At 39.0% G+C, this 18,662-nt stretch overlaps 1 long non-coding RNA gene across 1 annotated transcript; it reads left to right on the forward strand.

The window, feature by feature from the left end:
* Positions 1 to 8,638: 8,638 nt before the first annotated feature.
* LOC124174207 lies at positions 8,639 to 10,811 on the forward strand. Its single transcript, XR_006868904.1, has 2 exons — positions 8,639 to 8,822; positions 8,936 to 10,811. It is a non-coding gene; the product is annotated as an uncharacterized LOC124174207 (long non-coding RNA).
* Positions 10,812 to 18,662: the final 7,851 nt, after the last annotated feature.

Genomic DNA, 18,662 nt, shown 5'->3' on the forward strand with positions numbered 1-18,662 from the left:
ACCCCTTTGGCGAAACATTGCTATGAATTATACTTCGGTTGTAAAGTGGGGGAGCAAGACAAGGACTGGGCACCACAGATATGTTGTTCGACCTGCGCGAAACGTCTCGCAGAATGGGCAAAGGGATCGCAGCGTCACATGAACTTTGCTGTACCCATGATTTGGCGTGAACCACGAAACCACTCATCAGACTGTTACTTCTGTGTAACAAAGATAAGTGGAATTACTGCCAAATCCAAGCATACAGTGAAGTACCCAGATTTGCCGTCTGCAATGAGGCCAGTTGCTCACAGTGCGGACTTACCCGTGCCAGCTCATCCACCACAACCGCCAGTGCACTTTGAACATGAGGAAGACACTCATGTTGAAGAGATACAGCTGCATGATCCTACATTTACGGAAAGTACATCTTCCAGTGAACCTCATCTCCTAACTCAGGGTGATTTAAACGATCTTATTCGTGATTTGTCCTTGTCGAAACAACAGTCCGAACTGTTAGGTTCAAGACTGAGTGGCTGGAACTTACTGCATCATGACACAAAGTGTGTTTCTATCGCAATCGTCAAAGAGAGTTCCAAAATTTCTATTCTGAATCAAATGGTCTGGTTTACTGCAACAACATTGAGTGTGTAATGGTTGAACTTGGCCATGAACATAAAACGAGTGAATGGAGACTATTTATCGACTCGTCAAAAACGAGTTTGAAGGCTGTGCTGTTGCACAAAGGGAACAAATTTTCCTCTGTGCCAGTAGCTTATGCTACTCACGTGAAAGAAACGTATGAAAACATGAAATTTCTTTTGGACACAATTCAATATGATAGATACAAATGGATGGTGTGTTGCGATTTAAAGGTTGTAGCCTTGTTAACTGGTCTCCAGGGAGGCTACACCAAATTTTGCTGCTTCCTATGTGAATGGGATAGCAGAGACAAGACACAACATTACCTCAGAAAGGAATGGCCGCCACGGCAATCACCAATTCCTGGACGGAAAAATATTGCGCATCCTCCATTAGTCTCCTCAGATGCAATTATTCTTCCCCCTCTGCCCCTCTGCACATAAAGTTAGGGCTGGTCAAGAACTTTGTGAGGGCTATGGACAGAAATTCAGATGCATTTCACCATTTGAAGACACTATTTCCTCGGGTAAGTGACGCCAAAATCAAAGAGGGAATTTTCGTGGGACCCCAAATAAGAATTTTGATGGGTGACAAATTGTTCGAGGATGGGTTACACCCAGTGGAAAGAACAGCTTGTGGAGCACTGAAAAGTGTGATCCGGAATTTTCTGGGGAATAATAAAGCAGAGAACTTCCGATACATTGTGGAAGAAATGTTGCAATCGTGCAAAGACATGGGGTGCAACATGTCGCTGAAAATTCATTTTTTGGACTCGCATCTGGACTTTTTTCCTGACAACCTTGGTGCCGTCAGTGACGAGCATGGTGAGCGGTTCCACCAAGATATAAGTGTTATGGAGAAGAGGTATCAGGGACAGTGGAATGCAAGAATGGTTGCTGATTACTGTTGGACACTGAAGAGAGATGTGAAAGATGCGAAATACAGAAGGAAATCCATCTCCACAACATTTTAAGGTAATATGATACTTTCTTACATTCTTGAATATTTCTATAAATATTCAAGCTCTTCTAGAACTGAGGGTGATGGAGAAAAACTAATTACATATTTGAAATCAGCGCGGAGAACCCAATTAGGATCAGCAAATGAACCTCTTGCGCCAAAAATCGTGTTTACCGAAATTGCATTTTTTGACATTGTGGTCCCCGGGTACCAACCCTGACGATGTATAATGGAACGAAATGTAGTCTCAATTCACGCGTACAGTATGACAAGTGCGCTGGTTTTTGTTTCATTGCTCTACGATAACTAGGGTGGAAGTTATGTCCTTTTAAGTGTATCTTGGTGCATGAAACCAGATTTTTCGGGATTTTCGGGACGTTTCGGTGAATCACACGAAAACTAAGGGTGATGGAGAAAAACTATTTACATATTTGAAATCAGCGCGAAAAACCCTATTAGAATCGGTTAATGAACCTCTTGCGCCAAAAATCGTGTTTACCAGTGTTACTAGAGGTAGGCTATTTTCGCTTTTGACGAAATCGCGAAATTTCCGTCAGATGATTAAAAAAACCGAGCTATCACTCGAAGATGCATTACCGCTAAAAAAAAGTGGAATATTAAGCATTTCGTTTTCGCGAAATCCATACTATTTCGCGAAATCATTAATAATTCACGAAATCTGCCACGAAATGATTGTATTTTATCGCGAAATTTCGTCGAATGCGGTGTATGGAAGATGCCCATCAACACAAGATGTTTTGTGGTTTTTAACATGCCGGAAATCGATCGCGTTAATTATTTTGAAGCATAGATTTCCATTTTAAAAACTGAGACCATAAGTATCTGGTAAACCTCTGGAAAATTCATCTCGCACTCAGAGAAATTCCCTCACTGTACTGAAAAGATGAATTCAAAAACGTAGAACAATTCGAGGAACGATAAAGTGATAATATTATAATACTTGCTGATTACGAGTTCCTAAATATCAGAACATCAACGAAGGTCACCATTCCAAACGCTTTTAAAAAATTCGTTAGCGCAAATTGAGCTGAAGCGAACTCACGGCAAATTAATCAGAAAAGCAGTGCTTCCTCGCACTTTCTTTTGCGGCAGTGGACAATAAACGTAGTGTCGGAATGTGATGTTCAGATGTCCCTATCAATGTTTAAAAAAGCCATTTCAAGCCATCTATTCTACCATTTACCGCGAAATGGATAATTCGGCATATTTACAGGAACAAGGTATTCACTGGAAATCCCTGATGCGTATAATTACACATTTATAGTTTTTACCATATTGAGATCCAACACTAGCTCGAAAATATTTGAGTTCGACACTTTGGGAAAGTGTCGAAACTTTAAGCAGACGCAGTTATTAAATGTCAAAACTAGACAATATTTTTTTTCTCTGAGCCTTTGGGGGAGGGGATCTATCCCCCTCACCCCCCCTCATAGTTATGCCACAGCTTCCATTTTTGTCCTACAGAACCGATTTTTGTGGATATCGTCTAAAAATTGTTTGACAGTGCAATACTCAGTTATGGCCAATTCAGTCATAGCTAATTTTGTTTGAAAGTCATTAAGTCCTGACATTTCTCATAACTTTCTTGTGTTTTTCGTAGGGAGGTGTAATTTTCCTTTAATTTCTGAAGCATTTCAAGTGATGTACTCTGATTGTGTTTCTTTCTATTCTTTCTTTATCCAGGAGTTCATGAATCATTCTTCAGAACTTCATCATGAAAAAAAATATGTAGCACAGAACTATTCGGCTAAGTTTTGCTATTCTCATAAATAATGTACTAGTTGACAATAAATATTATTTTTGTCTTTTTATATTTGATTTTAATTTATGTGCAATAACCTAAGATAACCAACAGCCTACTGCCCTGAGGCCTTGATGGCTCTTTCCTCCAAATAAAAATGCTATGGAACTACCCAATCGCTCCTGAGAATCAGTTATTTTGTGCGTACGAGTTTGCGAGCAGTTTGAGCTGAAGCAAATAGACTTGAAATAATGGAGTGGTAGGCGAGGTCGTGTTTTAGTGATTTGAATTTGGCGGCAAATGTTGAGCTGCCGATGCTACCGTCATCCGAACTTAGTGCTTATAGTAGGCGAACCTCTTAACTGTCAAAGACGTTTTGCGTGGAGTTGGAAGTCTATGATTCAAAGCACTGAGAATGGGCTTGAGAATGTGAGGTTTATGTACAGAACATTTCAAAAAATGCAGGCACATCATCATTACATCGTTACCAATATCATAATTCACAACACCTTCCACAGTTAAGTACCTAAATTACAAAATTACAAAACCGCTATTATTTTCTAAAAAAGTCGTTTAAAATACTCTTAGCTCATTAAGAGGGAAAGTCATGTACGACATGATATGAGTCCTGCATGAATAAAATACTAATATTTTGACAGTATATCACAATTTGACCACAGCAACTTCAATATAGAATCCCTAAGTATGGGTTAATTAACACTTGCATAACAACATCGAATTAAGATTGGACTGTCACAACGTCCTGATTTCATGGAAAGTATAAAAATACTGGAAAAAGTAGCACCATGATATACACATCAAGTTTCATCGTACAGAAGCTCTCAAGAGTTGCGGGAAGAAGATCACTGTTGGTGCGGCAATTCATTAATTTTAAGGAGTTTGCGACCATTCAGTAGGTGACTCTAAAACTGCTCCTCATTGAAATGTAGTCAAATGATAATAATCAAAATAAAAGCATTTTCGCTCAACGAAGGTATTATCCATCGTGCGAATAAACCAAATTGAAGAAATTTATAATGGCACAGACTAGCTTAACCCTTTATAACCCAGAGCTGCTTCTAAGATAAATTTAAATTCAAGGCTTTTCACTCGAAAAATGTGAAAAAATTTTACTCAAACTTATTGTGGCAGTTACAGATTTCTCCATTAAAGTTTATGGCACAAAAGAACACGTATTTTAAATATCTCCTAAATAGAACTGAGTGTGCAAAAATTTTATGTTGCTTAGAAGCAGCATTGGGTTATAGAGGGTTAAATACGATCCGATAACTTTATTTATGTAAAATGAAAATATACAATTTCTTTATTAGTGCATATGTAAAAACGAGAAAATGTAGGCTATAAAAATATTGAAAATTTGGCTCTTGCATAACTTGTTATTAATTTATAGCAATAAGTGATGAATCCAAGTCAACATCATGGAAAAAGGACTCCATGTAAATTTGTGCTCGTGTCGTGCTCGTTCACACTGCAACTTTAAAGAAGACCATATTTCTATTATGTGCCGTGCCTTCTTTGAAATACATTGTTGCTGGCATTTATAAGTATTAATTTGAATATATACATAATTATAAGGTGCAATAACGGCAAAAATATCCATGTAATATCGTCACTATCTTGTGTCACGCAAGCGTGATGTGGTTGCGGGTTTCCGTTAGTCTCTTCGGTAATTTGTAGAGCTGGTGAAAAATGGTGAATAAAATTCCCGAATTTCAGTGAATAAAATGGTGGATTTCGTCGCAAAAAAGCGGTAAATACATGAAATTTCGGTGAAAAAATGTTGAAGCATAAATAATTTAAAGCACAATAAAATATTCAGTGTAAGAGATATTTTTGAAAATTTTTATGTAATATTAAAGAAAGGGACACTAAGGCATATTTGAGTAATACAGCAATAGAAGTCATGAAATAGGAAGGAAAATAAATTATTGGTTCTTTCCGATCCACAATTCTGCCAATAAGTAAAATTGACTTTATTCGCAAAAATATAGTTCTATTAGTGTCTCCATATTCTCTGGTTTTAGCGATGTCCTTTTATCAGACATAATGTTGCTGTACGCTGAGAATGCTCTCTCGCTGTCAACATTAGAGGCAGGAATACTTAAACAATAGAAAGCATATTCTGCATATTTAGGATAATCATATCTAAGACTCTTAACAATAGCCATTAGGTCAACCTCGCCTGTAGCTGCAGCATCAATGACACATTTTTTGGTTGCTAAATAAGCTTTAGTAAAATCAATTATGGGTAGATCACTAAGCAAGGGCAATTTTTTTACATGCTGAGACACAGAACTATGATTTACATGCAGCCTACTTGCAATAATGTTCCTAGGATTGAAAAGTTGGCCCATAGCCTCCCAAAAGTCTTTTGCTGGGTCATTAGCTACAAGAGAATTAAGTTTTAACATTGCTTCTTTTCCAACATTTGCCAACTGTGCTTCTACAGCTCTGGAGTGGCAGTGTCTCTAAAAGTGCAACATTGGCTGAACAATGCTCAACTACAAACTTTGCCTGGCATTTCAAACCTGCAAGTTCATCTACAGTTAGGCACTTGAAATATCTGGTAGAGGGGCTGTTGTCATTAGAGTACTTAATTTCAAACATGAAAAAATCAGCAAGGTAAGGGAGATATTCATCTATATATGCAACGGAACAATACCAAGCATTCCACCTAGTGGCAACTGGTGAGGGATACAGTTTTGGGGTAACATGTTTGTCTTCAAGAAACTTCAAATAATGATGTTTCCTTTTTCTGGTGTTAAGAAAAGCCATTTTAGCTTTCACAACACATTGATTCAGTTCAGGAAGTCCAATTGCCCACATATTTCCCACAAGATTGAGTTTATGTGCCCAGCACTGGACATGGATGAGTTTAGATGACGTTAGCACTTTTATAATGTCAGCACATTTTGTCATATATGGGGCAGAGTCTGTTGTAAATGAAAGTACATTTTGATAGTCCACACCATATTTTCCTAATGTCTCCACCAAGACTCGAGAACACACTGTGGCGGTGGTGGAGCACTTTACAAGCAGCAACGAAAAGCTTGCTGCCTTCTTCAAGCAAAAGCACTTTAAATAAGACTACAAATACACACTGACCCTTTCGATCAGTGGTTTCATCACATAAAATCACTATCTTTCTCCCTTTAACTACTTCTTTAAGATTTACTTCTTCCTCCTCTCCAATGTTTTTTAAATAAACATCCCTCAAAGTTTTAGAATGAGGAAGACTACCTGCCCCTGGAATATATTTTTCCATCCACTCTCTAACAGCTGGGTGATCAACTTTAAACAAAGGTATATTAGCTTTCACAAATGCCCTCACCGTGTCTTTTGTGAATTTTTCTTTTTCTTGCCTTGCCCGTTTGCTCGCATCCAATGTTTCAGAAATCGAAGTCTGCCGTTTTGATCCTCCCTCAGACATCACCCTCTCCTTATTTTCTTTATGAGAAGCTCTGGCGTTGACATGCTTCTCACATGTGTCTTTCCGGCTCCAGTCCACAATGACATTGCAAAACTTGCACATCATATTTTTTTTGCTTTATCAAACACATAAAATCCTTCTTTCTCATATTCTCGCACTCTCTGAAACACAGTCACAACTTTAGGCATTATCAACCTCCAAGTATTTCTGAATATCCAATTAATCAGTCTTTCTGCCTTTCGTTATTTCCACAATACGAATACCATGAAGTGGGTCCTCTCACCAGCTCCACGTTACTGTTTTCTGTCGATGTTCAACTAGTGATACAATTCAAAAATGCTCCAAATGCAATACAGCTACAATGTAGTTACCAACGTGACTTTGTGTTAAGTCTGGCGATTTTGAAAGCGAAAAACAGCGCGCGGCGGTAGACACCGGCATTCACCAGGGAGACGGCAAGCCCACTACGCGTCATTCACAAGGGAGACGGCTTGCCCGCTACGCATCGGCAAAAACCCTAACCTCACGGAGTACGGACAGAGAAAGAGGCATAAATTGGTAAATGAAATCCTTTAAGGGACTTCTGAACATCACATTCCGACACTACGTTTATTGTCCACTGCCGCAAGAGAAAGTGCGAGGAAGCACTGCTTTTCCGATTAGTTTGTCGTGAGTTCGCTTCAGCTCGACTCGCGCTAACGAAATTTTAAAAAGCGTTGTCTGGAATGGTGACCTTCGTTGATGTTCTGACATTTAGGAAATGTTTACGAAAACTGGATTATTTTAGATACGAATCGAATTATCCTTTCCCAAAAGTGTCGAACTTAAATATTTTCGAGCTAGTGTTGGATCTCAATATGGTAAAAACTATAAATGTGTAATTATACGCATCAGGGATTTCCAGTGAATACCTTGTTCCTGTAAATATGCCGAATTATCCATTTCGCGGTAAATGGTAGAATAGATGGCTTGAAATGGCTTTTTTAAACATTGATAGGGACATCTGAACATCACATTCCGACACTACGTTTATTGTCCACTGCCGCAAAAGAAAGTGCGAGGAAGCACTGCTTTTCTGATTAATTTGCCGTGAGTTCGCTTCAGCTCAATTTGCGCTAACGAATTTTTAAAAGCGTTTGGAATGGTGACCTTCGTTGATGTTCTGATATTTAGGAACTCGTAATCAGCAAGTATTATAATATTATCACTTTATCGTTCCTCGAATTGTTCTACGTTTTTGAATTCATCTTTTCAGTACAGTGAGGGAATTTCTCTGAGTGCGAGATGAATTTTCCAGAGGTTTACCAGATACTTATGGTCTCAGTTTTTAAAATGGAAATCTATGCTTCAAAATAATTAACGCGATCGATTTCCGGCATGTTAAAAACCACAAAACATCTTGTGTTGATGGGCATCTTCCATACACCGCATTCGACGAAATTTCGCGATAAAATACAATCATTTCGTGGCAGATTTCGTGAATTATTAATGATTTCGCGAAATAGTATGGATTTCGCGAAAACGAAATGCTTAATATTCCACTTTTTTTTAGCGGTAATGCATCTTCGAGTGATAGCTCGGTTTTTTTAATCATCTGACGGAAATTTCGCGATTTCGTCAAAAGCGAAAATAGCCTGCCTCTAGTAATTTGTGACCCCATCCAGCCCTTCTTTTAGAATCAGAAGGAAACATAAACAGTCTTACTATTTTTTTCGTGGAATTGGAGCATTTCGTACACCACAGTACACCATTTCTTTAAATTATTTCTAATGCTCAACCTAAACCCTTTACGTTTACTGTAGTCGGGCGGGAACCAAGATGGTTAAACCGCAGTGCATCTTGGGAGCCTGTCATGACTAATCCTTTGCGGATATTGCCTTCTTATCCTTCTTATCTTTGCTACATCTGCGCCACCAGTGTCAAAGGCATTTACTGGAAAATGGAAATACTCCAAAGCTTCCAAAGCGCCGTACGTGTTTCATGGGAAGAGCACGTTGCATTTAGGATCATTCATCGCATATTGACGTGGTAAGTGTAGCGATTCTATTTAGTTAAAAATCCGCTGTCATCTCCCAACGTGTGTTACTGAGAACCCTTCCTAATGTATTCCTAATTACTTTTTGTGCCCGTGTAATATTTAGATTCAGTTTCACCCTCAGGTGCCGGCTGAAACTTAGTGGGCGTGTGCTTGGACTTGGGACTTGCAATAGAAAAGAAAAATGGAGGACTGTGCGGGTAGCTCTGGAGGGCGTAAAGGACTGAATGAAGATGCCAAATTGTGGTCAAGAAGCCTAAGGGACACTTTATCTAGTAAGGATGGAAGAAAGGAATTTATCGAGTATTTAGACTCTTGTGAGTTTTATGCAGAGTCGCTCACAGTTAAGTTTTGGGAAAAATGCAAAGGCATTGAAGCAAAATGTGAACAATTGAAGGGAAAGAAATCCTCCGCGACTTCATACGATTCGGATGCCCTAAAAGAACTGATGAGTGAAGCATCTTCTGTGGTTGCAGAGTATGTGAATAGCGGCCAAATTAACTTAGACAAGGGGTTGATAGTCAAATTGAATGGTTGTGTAGATAGTGAAGACCCTGATTTAGTGGCCAAGGTATTTAAGGAAGCTAGATCGACGGCTCACGACTTGCTTAAATGTAGACATTCCGGTTTCGCAGAGGAACTGGATAGGAAGTATAAATTATCAGGTAATTGAAGAGGAATATTTCTATGTAGATTTTCTTTTACTTTTCACTCTTCATGGACGATGTGCTCCTTATTTCGCCGTCTTCTTTCGTGTTTTGTGCGTTAACCATAATTGAAAGTAAGTGGAAATTTTTAGGGGAAATTTTTGCTACCTCATTTTTCGTTAAAGCCACAATCCTCATTCAAGTATCTCTATGCTTATATGACGTGGCTCGATCGTGCGTGTGTATTATGGAGATAACATTCTTGGTTATCTTCCTTTCTACTTCGATTTCCTGATTCAAATAATCTCCACGCCCATATGACGTGGTTTCATCGTGTGCGGTCACCGTGGAGATAACATTCTTGAGTATCTTCCTTAATTATTTCGAGATATATCCCTCATTCCATTTTTTAAGGATGATATTCCTGTCATGCTGCCTAGAATAAAACTCCATGTACTAGGAAGTAAGCCCATTTGTCCACCATCAATTATACCAGAAAAAGTTGTATTACATGTTTTTGCAAGGTGGTTATCCACACGCGTGACGCTCTAACCATGTTCTTTAGTCTCTAACGAGCGGGTTGTGTAATCTTAGCAGTATTATTTTTTCGAGTGTTTGTGATGTATTATTCATGGTGGTTCTTATCATTCTTCAAGTTCTTTTTTTTTTTGCTTCTGATTATATCCATTGAGAAATTCCGGTTATCTTACTACATATCGTTCTTATAGATTCAGATATTTGCCTGACAAAAAATACATTAAATTGTTACCTCTGTTTCTATTATCTCCACCAAGTTGAAAAACAAATTTTTTGTTTCTTTAAATTAAATCATTTGACTTACGTCAGGAAATTTGAATTCACACCACCATTCCATGTCAAGTTATGCTCCAAAATAAAAATATTTTATTACTTATAATGATCCAGTTTGGCGTTGAGAGCCCAGTGCTATGTGCTTAGTAAAAATTCATTTCATCTATAAAATCGCAGTTGAAATGTCCTGCAAAAAAAGCTTCACCTTACTTAAAAATCTCTCTAATATGCTCATGAACGTATTTCTGAGGCTGCAATTCTCCTTTTGTGTATGATTAGGTGGATAAGTTTGCTCATCAATCAGAAGACAAGCTAATAACAGGCAAGAAGAATTGGACAATCCGCGATGAATCGTTTTCGTCATGCCTAGTGAAAGAGTTATTGGTAAAATGATGCTCATGTAGAGAGTTCAGGTAGATCGTTGACTGATTGTATGTAGTTGCTTACAGATTTGTTTGGTTGTTGCCATAATTGTTTAGTGAAGAATTGCTGGAATAACAGTAGCAATAAACCTTTTTTTAACTACTTATTTTTTAAATTTGTTTTATGCATATAATCGGATACCTCAAGTGTGTATCTGTTTTTTATGAACATGGTGCATCTACATTTTTACAATGGAAAACACATCGATGGCTAAGTTCTAACAACACGTATCTGAAATTCCGCCGGTTTGAGGCGGGTATCTTAAATTTTAAAAAGTGTTATAACATTAAAAAAAGAAAATACAAGCAAAGAAAAACTATTTATATGCAAATGAATGCTTCTTTTTTAGTTTTATTAGCTTTTGGTTTTTAATTTCAGTGTGCAAGTAAAATAAATTCATTGTTTTTTTTCTCTCCTGAAAAGTTGCTATTTTTGAGATAATTGTCGTTAGATTTTAGCCATCGATAAGTCCTTTAGAGACAAGCTGAGCAAAACTTTGATCAGCAACAATGAGAGCGTTAAGGAGATGAATAATTAGCAAGCAATTTTTAACGAATTTAAATCATGAGGACTAAAGAATTTTAACTTTGGATTCTCTGACTGCTTGCTCCTTTCTTATGCCGTAATCGCTACTCGCTTGCTTTGTTGTTTGTTGTGCGCCCATATGGGCGAGAGTGTAATTTTTCAAAGTCATTGCTTTCGCTGTTGTTGGCCGTGAACGTGAGCGTGGTGAATGTATCGTCAAGTTGGAGTATCTCGAGCCGACGCTGCCTCAGGAAGCCATCGACGAGAGCCCGACACTCAGGTAAGTGGTGACTTTGGATGGTGTGCGACTCCCGGCGCAAAGAAGAAAATACAGTCCACTTTTAATGCTGTCGTGTCGCGTACACTGACATTTCCACAAAATCTCAATAAAATGACTTTTGCGTATTTTTAGAACGCATATTTTAATGTAAAATAACGACAATGTTTAACTGGCTTCGCCGCCCGCGGGTTACCAGGGCCCCCTTCGCCGTCCCTCGTTGTTGGGCGGCTTCACCGCCAGGGTTTTCACTCCCCACCAAGCGTTGCGTACTACCAGCTATCATCCATGTCGGTCATGGATTCGGTAGCGATGAGTGCGAGGGGTAAAGAATGCGTCGGCATATAGACGCATAGTACCCAAGAAGGCGGCTCGCTAGCTTTTTTAAATTTTTCGGAGAGGGTCCAGGGGGTTACCGGGGTTACTATGTGTGTAATGACTGCGCTCACTATCGTCCTCATGGATTACCTATCGACGAGTCATAGGGCCATGGTATTACAGCAAAAATGTGCGAAAGGTCCCAAAATTTAGCGACTTGTTACAGAATTTTATTTTTCGGGGGTCTTCCAGGGCGTCACCGCAGTTTTTGAGAGGTTTTCCTGCATAAAATTGGTTCGTCCGCCCACATTAAAATTCCAGCTATCTAGCTGAAGTGGAACCATGAATTTTCGACTGTTACTAACGTTTACATTGCACTTTCCGCGTTCTCCACGTAGCGGTGCATAGGCGCACTAATAAGTCATCACTCACGTGAATTTCGTAGCCGTACCTCGTCGGGAAGTTTTAAATAAAATCGCGTTGAAGTGTCCGTACCCCAGAATTCCGTCAATAGTCCTAGAGAAATGAAATTAACGAGAAAGAAAGCCTCTGCCATTGTATTTCTGAATCAATTAAAACAATACATTTAGTATGGTAGGTAGCCGAAATATGTGTCATATTTTAATTTTAATTAAAATATGACACATATTTTAATTAAAATATGACATATAATATATGTGTCCTATTTCATATTTAATTAAAATATGACAAAAAATATAACTAATTTTAATTTTTTGGGGAGTTACAGGGGGTAATCGGGGGTTTTTACGTGCTTATCCCGTGTTGTGTGTAATACCTCGCCCTCACTAAAAATGCCGGCCCTCTAGCTATAGTGCAAACATGGTTTTTCGACGGTCGCACCCCTTTAATTTAAACGTTCCGCGTTCTCCAGGTAGCGGAACACAGGGGGACGTGAAAGACATCACTCACGTGAATTTGGTGTCCCTACCTCGTCGTGAAGTGGGGAAAAATTCTGATTATTGTGCGTTGGTGGGATGCTAACTTCACGGCGGATGAGTTGTAAGTTACCCAAGGCCGTTGCCAGGGAGGGGATCAAGGGGGATTGATGCTCCCCCCAAAAGAAAAAAAATGGATATATATTACCCACTTTATGCTCTCTTAGTGCTCATACGACGATCTTATACAGCGGCGCATAGGATTTTTAGATAGATTGAAAGGGAGTAGGCCTTACAGTGAATGGAAGAAGACAGTACTGGAAGGAAAGGGAGGCTCCCAGATCACTTCTTTAGTACTCCATGGAAACCTACCTTAATCGGTAGAATACTATAATAATAGTGACATTTAGTAGTGAGTGGTGATAGTACGTAGTATCACTTCTCACTACTAAATGTCACTAGATAGCACGTACTACGCCAACTACGCAAGCAACGACACTTAGGGGTCGTGTTCGAATTGAATTAAGGAATAGTCGATTGGCTTAGAGATTTTTCTCGATGTTTCGTTGTGCCTCGTCTGCGAAAAATATAAGCGCGCTGTCAAGCACGGAGTGGCAGTTCCGTCTTGGAAAGTGATCCAATTCGACTTAAGTCCATAATTATCTAAGCGAAGTTGTAGGTGTAAGTTGTGTAAATAAAACAAGCTGTTTCGGAGATAAAAAAGTTTGAAAAAAGGATCACGAATCTTAATTGGTACATTTTAAGGTACGTAGATATTTGTTTTGATTTGTTAACTCTCTAGCGGGCGCGCCTGATATTTTTACACGGCCGCGCGCGTGGCGTACTTTGTCCACTTTTTCCGTGCATTTATATGATAACTCTCGATATTTGTTAAAATTGATCTGTATTTGTAGTAATTTGTTCAAGCTTGTACATTTATAGGTGATACAGATATAAAGGTGCACACGTGTAGTACACGGCCGGTCGCGCGGCGTAATTTATATACGCCGCGGGTGTCGGGTTCCTCTTGCCGATCAATGATCCCATGATACAGTTTTACGGCTTTCTGGGGGATAATTTATTTTATCATTACAATTTTCTTTACACTATTTTCTTTCATTACACTATTCTATTAGTAATATCAATCCAATTAAGTAAAATGGATAAAAATTTTAAATTTCTCTGAGCTCTGGGGGGTTTTATCCCCCAAACCCCCCCTCTCTGCGCCATTGACTACAGCTGCCCATTTCTATCACTATGATTATAAGATAAGGGCCTTATTTTAGCAACTGCTAGATTAGGAGAGAAAAAATGTGATTTAAATGCACGTTTACAGCACTATTCATAACATCGTCTCAACCACAATGTCCATCATTAATAACATTTTCCTCGCGGGAATAAAGTGCCTCACGTTTGTATGCAGGCGTTTTATTCTGCCCTCATGCTGATAAGGAATATGAAAATATCCTCACTTATCGTCAATTATTATCGATAATATACGGAAACATCGGCGACCATCTCCTTCTCCAACATGTTTAGCACGCTCATTCCAACGCTTTCATACCTCCTTTCCAGCCAAGGCCAAGTTCAGCATTCCTTCTGTTTTCTTTATTTCGCCTCTTTAATGAACAAGAGGCCAGTTCAGACAATTTCGCCGGCTAGAAAAGACAGAATCCTTCACTTCCACAAGCTTCCAAATTTGTGTACATAAATATCGTCTTTCGTTTGTCTTTCGTCCAAATGAGATGCATCATGGGACACCCCCGTCCCGTGGTCCAAAAATTTTGATGCAAATTTGACCGTGGGACACCGGCTTAAGGAATAGTGAAGGAGCAGTGGGCGATCGCTTGCCGTAAAGCACGGAAATGTCGATTTTTGAAGAAATTAAAATGCTAATTTGGACGATTTTTTTGCTGATGCTTTTTATTGGCGTAGTGGATTAAAACTAACTGGATTAAAAATCCTCATTACTCTTCTTTCATAATAATTTAACAATATTCCCGGCAATTGGACGGTTTCGGAGCAATAGCCGATCGGATGTAGGAGGTACCCACAAAATCGACGAAAAGTTGGATTTTTCTCCAACTTTGAAGAGTCTTAAAATCGACACTTGGAGATGAAACCGAAGGAAAAAGAAAGCCACATTTTTCTTGTTTCTCAATCTAAGCAAAAAGTCCAATACGTGGAACCGTAAGGTAGCAGGAGGCGTTCCCGTGTCGCATGGTACCGAAAATTTTAATTTTCCGCCATTTTGAATTTTTTCGGGTGGTCCCGGGGGGAAAGTCGGGGTTTTCGGATTTTTCACCCGATCATTTTCCGTCCCCCACCTTCGGTAAAATTAATGGCATGAATTAAAACTAAGTGATAAATACCTTGCTTAAAGCAAGAGATTTCTCTCAAGAGGAAGATAATGTGCAATTCCATACGGCCTCGAATACATAAATAGGGGGCGGCGGGGGTGCCCCTACCCTTGTGGGGCCGCCCGCAATTCTGAACATTGCAGAACCACAATTTTAATTTTTTTATATCATAAAATGGCATTTTCTTCCAAAGTTTTATCGTCAGTTTAAATAAAACTTTGCATTTGACATGATTATTTTTTTACTACGATAAAAGTAATGGTAGCTTAAGATATCCTCCCCCTACCGGCGTTGAGTTTTTTCTTTGTTCATCATTGTTTCCGTATGAAGCCAAAGTACTGAGAATGGGCTTGAGAACGTTAAGTTAATGTATAGATACACTATAAAAAAAATGCAGGAACATCATCATCTCATCGTTGTACCATAATTCACAACCCCTTCCATAGTTAAGAACCTGGAAAATTCATGCACGACTGGATATGAGTCTTGCATGAATAAAATACTATTTTTTGACATTACCTATATTACAATTAACCACAGCAATATCACTATGGAAGCCCTGAGTCAGTGGCGCAGCGAGGGGAGGGGGTTATAAAACCCCTCCCCCCAGGAGCTCAGAGATTTTTTTTATTTTAATCCATATCACTTAATTGGATTAATATTACTAACATCATAGTGCAAGGATTAATAAAATATCCCCCAGAAAGCCATAAAAATCACCATTTGGAATCATTTATCTGAAATCATTTCTAGGGGAGGACCCCCGCAACTTCCGCTTACCGTGGCGGGTATTCCACACCTTCAGACAACACCATAGAATTAAATGCGCCCAAAACCCATCGTGACCTTAATTCCTAGCTGCGCCCCTGTCCTGACCTATGGGCTGATAAACACTTCAGTATCAAAACATCGTGTAACTGACTGGACTGGACTGTCATAACGTCATGATTTCATGGATATTATAAAAATGCTGGAAAAATAGCACCATGATCCACACATCCCTGATAAAAATAAACTCCTCCATTAAGGAGAGGTTTACCCTCCATTGAGGGTACAGGAAGGAGAGGTGTACCCTTCCTGTACCCTTCAGCAAGGGTACACGAAGGGTATTTTAGAACATTGGTGTGTACGCCCTCTCCTTCCTGGAGGGTACGGGAAGGGTTTGGCCAGCCTAGATGAAGGGTACAGGAAGGATAAGTGTACCCTTCCTGTACCCTTCAGCAAGGGTACACGAAGGGTATTTTAGAACATTGGTGGGTACGCCCTCTCCTTCTTGGAGTGTACGGGAAGGGTTTGGCCAGCCTCGATGAAGGGCACTGGAAGAGTAGGATTATTATAAAAACTAAAAGTCCATAAATTAACATAAAAATTTAAAAAATCGCTAATAAACTAAATTAAACGAATGGGGATGAGTTGCAACAGTGATTTCTAAAGTTATAGGGCATAAAAAAAAATTAGCCTTCACGTGGACTTGAACCCAGGACCCACGTATAACAGGAGAACGAACTAGAGATTTATCAACCTCGGTACTTAACAAATATCGTTTCTCAACGAATATTATAGTACAAAGTCTTAAGATGAGAATCGCACCCGGGCCTATGTGGAAGAAAGCTGTGACTTTTTTCTACCACACCTATTTCGTTTCAGAAAATAAGATCGGCATTCAAATACTGAACATCACTCTAGCCATGTCTCATTGTCAGCCACACAAATAGGTTACATCCTAAAACGTGAATGGAAGAACTTCTAAATGAGCTTTTTTCACACAATTATGCCCCGTTCACATTACGTCCTTTTTACGCCGGTTAGCCCCGACCATGGTTACAAAACGAGGTGTGAACGCAAGTTCCCGTTAACCGTGGTTGGGATTCTGACCACCGTTTTCCGACCATGGTTGGCGGTAGTTCATGCGTGTGTGCCGTGTGTGAACGCAAGTTGGTTAAAAGCTGGTTAGTAAAAGAAGAAGGCGAAGCAGCAACGAAGTGGGATAGGAGGATAGAAAACAGAAAATAAAGTTTCGAAGAGGAGGCGGCCGTTATTGCTGAATTATATTCGTCAGAATTAATTCAAAGGAAAGTGCTATTGATTCATTCCGTAATGTGTTGTATAGTATGAGATTTTAAACCTGATTTAAGTTATGCGATATACTTTATAGTTCGTAGTGAATTAGCTATTAGCTCGTATTGTATTGTTACGGACAGATTGAATAATCTATATAAATATTTTGCTAGAATTAAGTAAAATGTGCGAAACTACCATAATAAAAATCCGAAGGTCACAATGATTTTAATGTTTTGGTAAGAGTTCTTTGTCCCAGTTTGAAAAAGATCACTTATGTTCATCCTTGAACAAAAGTTCTTCCCATATCAATATAAAATTTCCGCAAGTTATTCGTCCACATTTGAAGAAGAGGTAAAAGAGTTTTAATTTACGGTATAGCATCAGAGTGGATCATGTCCTTTGTCAAAGTCAGAAAACAATAATAGCTAAGAATGTAATGCAGCGAAAAGTGTATCTCCATCCCAAATCACAAGTGTCTCAAATTGAGGCTCAGGTCTCAAGGTTAGGTCCTCGATTTTCTTCACCTACATCAATGATTTGTCCACACATCCGAATCAAGGGCAAGTAGTAGTATATGTTGTTGATATCAACCTAACTATCAGCAATATTCGCTTTCATTCGTATTAAATGGAGCAGTAGAAGAATTGCAAGCCACACTATGGATGAAATGATTAGTTGGACGAACACATTTGAAATACCTTCTACGTAGCAAGGAACAATGATTGTCGACGCTGGAATGCAATTTTTAATTCATAAGCAGCTCATAATATGCACATACGTTTAAATTCATCATCAATATCATAGCAATTAACACAAGAACTTTTCCCTGCACATTCTATATTTCCTTCCAACAAGTTATTCGCTCTTGTCAATTCATTTTTCACTTGAAATTACTCTACCACTCATCAGATGTCGCCAGGGTCTAACCATGGTTGAGTGTGAACGCGCGTTGGTTCTGACGTCATCTTACGCTGGTTAAGAAAGATGGTAATGTGAACGGGGCATTACAGAAACTATTGTGTACAGTGGCGTAGTCAGGAATTTCGTTTGGGGGGGGGTCCGAAACCAGGTGGGAAAAGTTTTGAAAAACAGGATAGTAAGTATTGGAATTTAACTTATTCAAACACTTTTCTTAATCGAAAAAACTTCAATAGTCAAAGAAATATTTTTTAAATTCATTATTTTTCAATATTTTGATTTCTATTATGAAGGAAAATGATTGTGTTTTTATACTTCGGGGGGGGGGGGTGGAGGGTCCGAACCCTCCCGACCCCACCCCTGGCTACGCCACTGAATATGTATATTACTGTTTTCCTTAAGGAAATTTTAAAGATTAGTTGTATAGCCCGTCTATCTTTGCTTTCAAAGACTGCTTACGTTCTTGTACGGAACTCAATACTCTTTAGCAGGTGAAAGTAGCTAAGGAGACTCTTTCAGGATATGTTTTCTTCAGTTATAAATGCTAAGTCCCAAGGAAGGGTAAACGATGGATTTTTCTCTCCTTCCTTTACCCTTA

This window comes from Ischnura elegans, chromosome 1, assembly GCF_921293095.1.
Source record: "Ischnura elegans chromosome 1, ioIscEleg1.1, whole genome shotgun sequence".
Lineage (NCBI taxonomy): Eukaryota > Metazoa > Arthropoda > Insecta > Odonata > Coenagrionidae > Ischnura > Ischnura elegans.